Source organism: Dreissena polymorpha, chromosome 6 (assembly GCF_020536995.1).
Source record: "Dreissena polymorpha isolate Duluth1 chromosome 6, UMN_Dpol_1.0, whole genome shotgun sequence".
NCBI classification, from domain to species: domain Eukaryota; kingdom Metazoa; phylum Mollusca; class Bivalvia; order Myida; family Dreissenidae; genus Dreissena; species Dreissena polymorpha.
The window spans coordinates 76,793,646-76,802,938 of record NC_068360.1 but is presented as its reverse complement, the minus strand read 5'-3'; positions in this window follow the sequence as shown (position 1 = coordinate 76,802,938).

Here is a 9,293-nt window from a genome sequence, read left to right as displayed (position 1 = left end):
TGTTTTCTTAATTACGTATATATTATTTATAATTGTATTTGCACTTCAAATTGAGTATAAAAGGGATCTTAAAAATCCAAAATTTGATAAGTAAGAAAGATAATTTGAAACTGCATTACGTTGATAACACACAATTTTTGGAACGTTTTATCAAACAAAAGAATTGTTCCATGCCATTTTGACGGTATTATCTTGCAAAGTACAAATAGACTCATAACAACGACACTGCTATAGTAAGTATCAATAATGCATTTCTTTAATTATAAAGTATGATTTGGTAAATGAAAATGCCATTATATAGAATAGTCCCAACGAATTATAAAGAAATGACTTTGAAAATGCGATATTTTCAAGATGAATTAAAGGCTCATTTTTTATCATTTGTAGGCTAGGGTTACAATAAACGCATTTACTGTTCTTATAGATGTAACTTTAATCATGACATTTATATGTGCATCCTTATTAAGTGATTATTGAACTTGTCCGAATGCAAAGAAACAGAGACATTTTGCTTTGGAAACTTCTGTCCGTGTTCTTATTTCTTTCGACCTTGCAGACCTTGGTCCCCTCACTTCATGTACCAAAAGGAACTTCATCCTTTAATATGATGAAAGTTATGAGGACGATGTTTATGGTTTATTTGTTTCTCCCAGCACAAATACGTTATCGATAATTGTAAAACGTGTTCGAGCAATTACACCATGAAACGTAGGTCTGTGATTATCGGAATTAAAAAACGTGTTGGTAATTTTGAGAATCCTTGGTAATATTGAATTCTTTATTAAAAGTAGCATGAGCATTTTCACTGCTAAATCTTGAAACCAACCATTGCTATGCAACACATTATAAAAGACTTTTCAGCTCGATAATTTAATGATAATTAAAAGTAGATGAACCTGACTAATTTTTTTTGAAACGTTGCCGTTTCATTGGCTTAAGATAATTTAAACATATTATCGTTACACCTTCATTTTCAATTACAACACACTGTTTTATGGTGTTCGTGTTAAATTCTTATGGATGAAAGAATACAATGAAACATCAGCAGTAGGGCAACCCTATTTCCGAACATGGCTTTGTATTAAATCCAAGTGATATGTTGCTAAAAACAGCAAACAGATAGAAACAACATAAAACAACACAAAGAATACTTAATACGTGTTATGTTTTTCAAAATAACTCAAATTTTGTTTAGTAATTTGATGTTTGTTCCTTACCGAGTAAGTAATATAATATTTTGTTCATGACCACACATAACAAACATGCATGTGTGAACCTTTCTTTTATATTGCCCAGAGGATAAAAAATAGAACATAAACTACCATGTTCAACTGAGATGAATACTTTTATTTCATATTAATTAAGTGATTTGATAGATACAATACAATACAATATAGTTTATTCGTTTTTTAGGGCCTCAAGACCAGAATACACAGGTTCAGCATATACATGTATGAAACAGTGATATTAGAACTATACACAAAACATCGTGTATTTACATATGATACTACAAATGACATTAAGAAATAAAGCAACACATATAATGCAATAAGTATCTCTATATATTAAGCATGGATTTGTATTCCTTATAGAGAAGCGATTTAGGTGAATTATTGATCTTTGATTGAAGTTCCTGAAGAGCACGGTCTTTCAGTCTATTCGTGAATTGTGTAAGAAAATCACTAGTATTTCCAACTCCATTGGCAAGCCATGCAAAGCCAAATCCGTAGTTATATAGCATAATTTATGTTCGAAATGTGTCGCCCAGTTTGATCTTCCGGCATCTTCCTGTCTTTTTAGCATTTCATACAGCTGTATTGGGTAGCGATTTTGGTCAATTTGATCAGTCGAATCCAATATGTTATACATTTCATCATATAGTTTATCGAAATTGGCAGTCGGCCACATTCACTTAATGCGAAACAATTTGATTTTTTTATTTAACCCACATATATATTTACAAAAGTAGATATACTGTTTGTTGTTCTTGTGCAACATATACCATGTATGACAAAAATGTTAATGAAAATGCTCTTGGATTCTCAAGATTTACTTTAAATTTGCATGCTTTTTTTTAGAGTTCAAATCATGTTGTATTATTTGCCAGGACACGTGTTGGATTGTTATGTATACGTGCACAACACATTGTATTAATCCACTGCTTTGATATTATGTATGCGATGACAGATAGTGGTCATCAGATAGGTTTTTTCAAATGATGAATATGTCACATTGTTGATACTTTATTGTTAATACAACTTTAAAAAAATACGCTTTCAAAAATAGTCCACATAGAACTTACTGAAAAATTATTTTTTTTCCTTATGGTTCATATGTATAACTGACGACAAATAGGCTAATATACTTCCGCTCATTAGAATAAGAATAAAATAAGAATATTCATTTCAATACCGATTAACTTTTTAAAAAGCATTTTTTGTTTATATCATATTGTTTTCGGGTTTTCTTTGAAATCCTTCAATTGTAATAGTTTATTTATAATATTTATACTGAGGGCGCTAATTGGCTGAGATATATTCGTAGGTGTATATGTCTTTATCAAAAACCTGATGAAGACATGGTATACGATGGTTAAGATGACCATAGATCACTTGTGTTAGTAATTTATTTAATTTATACAGCGAATACATGTATAGATTTGAATTTTAAGTACATATACGTTACAAAACAGGTGCAAAAACAAATACAGAACTACAATAATTTGTATAATAAATTTGAAACATTGAGTCCCACTCAGCCACTCAATGATGTACCCTTAGAGGTCGTGAAGGTCCGGCACGTGCTATAGGACAGGAACGTACACATAAAGAAATAGACGCACTAGGAGTAATAATATACACATGAAATAATTATATGATTATATGTGTACAAATATCGACACAATATGTTCAAAAGCATGCAGTTCTCTTTTTAAACATAAATATTGAGTTTTCTCTACTAAACACATTTAACAATACTTCATTTGATGTTTATATATGACTTCTAAATTCAGTATTTCCAAGCTAAGGAACAATACATAGATCTAAATAGATTTTAGATTTCATTTCCATGGACCGACATATTTATAGCTTCTTGTAGCAATACACTTTATGTTTATTTTATTGATGGAAATGTATATTGTTATTTATAATAAATAATTATATTAAGAATTGCTGTTCATTCTTCGGCCTGTTAACAATTCAGTCAATAACTTAGTGATTAAAACACAATATCAATACTTCTTAACGTATCAAATATAAAAAAAACTTAGAAACAATACAATTTTACACACAAAGAGAGTCTGATAATACATAAGCATTGTTCATGAAAACTGATTAATTATACAAGCCTTTTACATGGCCATGAAATAAGATTATGAAAACTTAAATTAACAAAACTATTATGTTTGTAAAATAATTTTATAACTTATTAATAATTTCATGCTGTAATTAATAATGCATATATCTACATAGATTACATATACACACTTATAACAATAAGATACTAAATATGGTCAGCAACTTATTGATAAGCTTGATTGGGTGAACGAGGCGTCTCATCAGGATCCAAACTGTTTGCTATTCTGATAGTATTCTTTGAAAAAAAAATCGAAGAAAATGCTAATTTTAGAAATTCAGCAGACGACATTATAGCAGACGACAAATTTCCCAGCATGCAAAGGGTTAATAAATACTTCAAAATACATAACCTGATAATTGACGCCATAAATAACCATTTAAAGAAAATAAACTTGTGATTATGAACTATGAGAATATTTACATAATATACGATTAAACAGTTTCATGAATTAGGTTTTTCTTTACGCTTACATCGATACAAACATTATTATTTGCAAGCTGCCTACAATCACCTTGTATCGAATTTGGATTATAAAACATTTAACTTGATAAAACTCGATTATTTATGTGTGAATCAAGTAGACAAAAAGTAAACGCGTTTCGGTACAGGTCGTTGTATATCACAATAACGTGAGAATGATAGAATGATAGTTCATTTTCAGATGGACGCATCCTAATGTTATATTTCTGCGAAGGAGTGGCAACGGTTCTTCAATTAATTGGTCTTCCCCTCCCCCCCCCAGATTCTCTGCGAAATGGTGCTGTCTGCGTCAGCAACGACTAATGTTGAGTTGACATTGGCCGTGGTGGGCGTCACAAACATGTGCACGTTATTGTTTTTGTCCTAACGAAGTCTCTACAATCGCTGGTATGGCAACGTGAAGTAATGTCAGCATCAGACTCCGGGAACATTATCTTTGTAATTGTTCTATTCCTTAACGTTCATCATCTGTTTGAATGTATTAGGCTTTTATTAGTCGGTTAAAGTATAAATGCCATAATCTGGTAAACAATTACAAATCTGATAACAAAGCTTTATGATAACGAGATTAAAGATATTTTAAGAAGATTTTTTAATCTTACGTTGACTCATTTCAAAACCACTAAATGTTATAAAATGTTTACACCGCGAGCGGAAAAGTCCACAGATTTGTAAGTGCCGATCACTCGTTGAAATGACGTTCGTTTACATTCTATTAACGTCCCTGTTGTCCAACTGAAGAAAAAAGCATTTTCTAATATTTTGCAGGGAACGTAGTTTTACGAAAGCTTTTGATGCGAAACGGGTTTCTGTTTTTCTATACAATAAGTCTGTACTACAGATTTCAAAGTTTTACTACAATTTTTGTTTTTTTGTATCTGTTATGTTTCCCGTACAATGCATACATGTTCGTAAATAGGTGTTTCTTCTTGGCTACGTATGAGGTTTTAGGCCCTGAAACCCGACTTTAGCCTCCAACAATGCTATGATTTCGATTGAAAACTGCAAGGTGCTTGTCCCTGTTTGCTAAGAATGTTTTGCCTTGTGTCTAACGCTTGCGTAATGTACTTGACTGTTTGACAATTGGTAACTACCTCGAGCTGATATTAAGTTATTTAACTAGATGGTGCAGCTAATTTTCCCCTCTGTTTATACGTGTTTAAAAATAATAATCAGTTTCAAGGCGTGCGAAGCTGTGCAACTATCATGTTGATATTTTAGTTCCTGTTTGAGGTAGTTTATTGTTCAAGGGTAGTCTATTTAATCCCTTCTCTAATGTTTAGTCATGTTATCAAATTCGTAAGAACTCAGTCAACACGACGTTTTATAAGTGCAAACAAAAGAAGATCAATAAATACAAATATATAAAATCTATTAGACAAATGTCAGCATTTGCTAATCGATATCTTTAACTTAAATATGAACATGAATGAAATGTATTACATATAATACCGTAAATATCATTTAATTGTTTGTTAAAAATACATTATTTCGTTTAAAGTAATTCAGAACAAACAGGTTCACTCCGATACAGACACGTTTTATAATATTTGTTACAGAACCAAAAAATGCGTCGATGTGTGGCATGAACGAGTATATAGAACGTTTTGGAGATTTCCCGACAGCGTTTTTGGCTGACTTTGTTTACATGTAAAAAGCAGCTTATTTGCAACTCTTATATCGCTGATGCTCTGATGCTACTTTTGACAGTTTTAGTATATTTTGTATATATCTTACAAACAAACTATTTATCTTATTCGAAAAGCTCTGTACAAATGTGTGACTTTAAGAGAAAATGGCTTCGCTGTTGGCGAACCTGATACTAATTATCATAAGATGTCAACACAGTTGATTCCAAAAATGTATTATATCAATTAAGTTTCGTATGACTACCATCTGGAATATATTTAATAAAAACAAAATGCAACTATTTTCTTTGCGTCTAAGGCTTTTTTATATGCCTGGTAGGGATTTCATTATCATTTTCACACTTTGCTTTGTGTACGATATTTCCAATTAAGCGTCACGTCATTTTGTATTAGCTAAGGCGAGTTTAGTTGATGATGAATTATTAAAAATTATATGTTAAAGTTTAAACTTTGAAAAGTTTGGACACAAACGGCATTGAATTTCGATTGCGGACTACGAATACAATAACAAATAAAATACTAATAAAAAAATCGTAATGTTTAAACTTTTTCACTTACTTAAAACAAGTCGTGCACGCTTTATCTACAACGCTACAGTCGTTGGGATAGGTCAGTATTGATATAAGACATGCACATTTATTGTATACACATTCACACGGGGGTCGGCGAGTATTTGGCTGCCTGTGCGCTAATGGGCTAATGCACTTACCAACAAAAACTTGATGGACAGCTGGACAAATTAATATTTGTTTCTCGCTGAGCACCTCATAAAATGATGTAGCTCCTAGGTGGAGATGTCGCAGCGAATGATCGGATTTACTGTTTAAATTTGAACATGCTGTGTATGTGAAAACAGCGTTCATGCGGATTATCGGACGTCCTAGGGACTTCCACAATTTGTAAAATGGATGTACGACTGAAGTTGGTGGGCGTAATTTACGCCCGGACATCCACTAACGGTAGCGCTGTAATACACGATGTACTGTGTTGACTATATGGTTTTTACACATACCAACTAAGGTTTTGTAAATGTTGCTTAAGAGGAATTTATGCATACACCCAATATACTGGGTTCATGTTTGTCTTTTAATAATAATAAAAAATGCATCGTGACGCAAGAATAATACTATTTATATTGTCTTGTAATCACAACAACGGCATTTAAATACAAGCGTATGTCACTTAAATTCAACATTTATAAAACATGTTGAACAACCTTATTCATGCACTACATCATTTCATGCACTTACAATTGGCTGTTTTGTGTTTTACCAACTGTTGTTTTCGATCATATATCAATCTTACAGCATTGATGCAAGTGTTTCTAATAGCCCCATCGCAACCTCTGTACCTTTACTTACCTGTTTAAAATGCGAGTCTGGTATATAAACAACAGTATTACAGTTGCAATTTTACTTATATAATACATCAATACAACAAGTTACTCGTGATATCCCAGGTAAACGATAATTCACACTTTCTGTTATGAAACAATATATAATGCTTACAAACAATGGTTTGCTTATGGAGTGTTGGTTTTCTTTAACATATTATATTTTAATTTGCACACAGGCGTCAAGTTATCGTGGAACAATAACACCACCTTGCACTGACTATTAACAGTTAAACCGGCTATTGATCTGCAAATGCACCGCTACATAAACATTGATATAAAGATATGGTAATGATGATGGTGGCGGTGATGATGATTATGATTTAATAATGATTAGGATACAGATGAGGGCAGTGGTAGTAGTAGTGAAGCTAATCATAATAGATAATAATGAGCGAGAACGGTTTTGGTATTATAATTTAAATCAATATTGTATAGTGTTTGACATGGGATCATTGAGAGTCGACAGGCGTTAGTGATGTAAAAACGTGCGACAATTAGACATGTTGATGTCTGACCTAACTTTCAAAAGAAATCTTATATTTAATTTTGCCTTTATATTGGTATTGATACAAATATAATCTTGTGTAAATAAAATATAAATAGTTATTCCGTTTTAGAATATTTAAACATTTTACCCGCAGTCTATAACTTGTAACTGATTCTAGAAAACATAAACGCAAAACATCTTACTATTCAATTTATCAACATGTGTCTGTCCATTTTAATGAACACTGCGTTGGTATGTCTTGTAACGTCTCTGTTCATATTAACCTGATTACCAATCTTTTAAAATTACAGTAACGACACGTATTCCGTAAATCTTGGTCACTTCCGTTACACCTAGATTGCCTTACATTGTCAATCAATATGCTTTTAAAACCAGCTCATTCAGTCAAGTTCCCCATATATCATATTTTAAACAGAGTTGTTACTCGGGGAAAACCGACGCTTATGGTTAGTGATCCGGAAACATTTTTTACGGAAAGAACTAAATTGTTTCGTGGATAAAAACTAAAGCAAGTCATTTCAAAATACAGAGAAATACCTAAAAAAAAACTATTCGATGATACACATTGTATACTCAACTAATGACTAACGGTTTCAGACGATATTACATTTTAAGTGTCCAGTTTAACAATCTATTTCAAATGTCAATAACCAACATATGCAGTGGTCAAGAACGATTCGGACAGTTTTTAAAGGGGCTATTAAAGGCCCTTTTGTTTGCAGCATATTGTTGACGACACTCGACAAACGATGGTCAACGCCGAACATAAAACAGCTTACCACCACAAAAGCTGACCAATAGCATCTCACTGAAGGGTAAATATGACCAAATAAAAGGTATCGTATCAATACTATTAGATAACTATATGACATGTTCACCTTAATGTGTAAACGGTGCCGATAAATTTTAAGAACAAACGGCAAAATGTAGACCGACGTTTGCGTCCTAAAACTATTGCAAAATAGAAAGCGAAAAAGTAATGAAACACAGTATAACGGTTTCGAGTTTTATTAGCTTGTGAAGTAGAGCGTAAAAATAGGCATATTGTCCCAAAGCGATGGCGTAATACATGTGTATATATACAAGATCAATGCCAAGGTCAAAATTGCATTACAATTGAATATATAAAACAAACGCCAGACTTAACAGGAAGTGTCGCAAATAATAATTACCATACGAACTTCACTAATAAAAACTTCATATCATAGTTCCTGTTCTTATGTTGTAGATGGCCCATGTAGTACAAAACAAATATTTTAAGTGTTTTGATCAGCTTAACACTGTTGTTATTACTTCCTTCTTTTCTATATATTTGCAAAATAAATACGAAACGGTCGAACGTTATGAACACATAAATTAAACGAACCAGTGTGTCTTCAAATTATACACATATTTACGTCCGCGTGTGTATATATAATGTTGTCTAATATAACCGTGTTATCATTACCTTTTTTAAACTCAAAACTTTTTAAACATGTCTGAGCTATCGTTAAGAAATAATGTAAAACGTTAACGTTTTTGAAATGGTGCATTCTATTAAAATGAAGGACACATAATAGATATTAGAAACAATTGCCATGAATTAAGGTTTAAATACGATGTATTTGCCTTTTAGATTTTATTTGAACACAGATGAGTCGATATCTCCTTTTTTAATTTGACATTTACAACAACTTTGTTAATATGTTTAGCAAAACACTACTCCAATCATTTGCAAACCACTTGCGATTGATTATGGAGTGGATAGAACTGAATAGAAAAGAAATGCTTAAGCGCAGTATGCATTACTCTATAATATTTTAATAGATAAACATCAGCCGCGTACTATCAGTTGTTTTCATAACTGATCAGTCGTAAGTGAGTGAATATGAAGCGGCGACTGGAAAACAACATTTGTAAA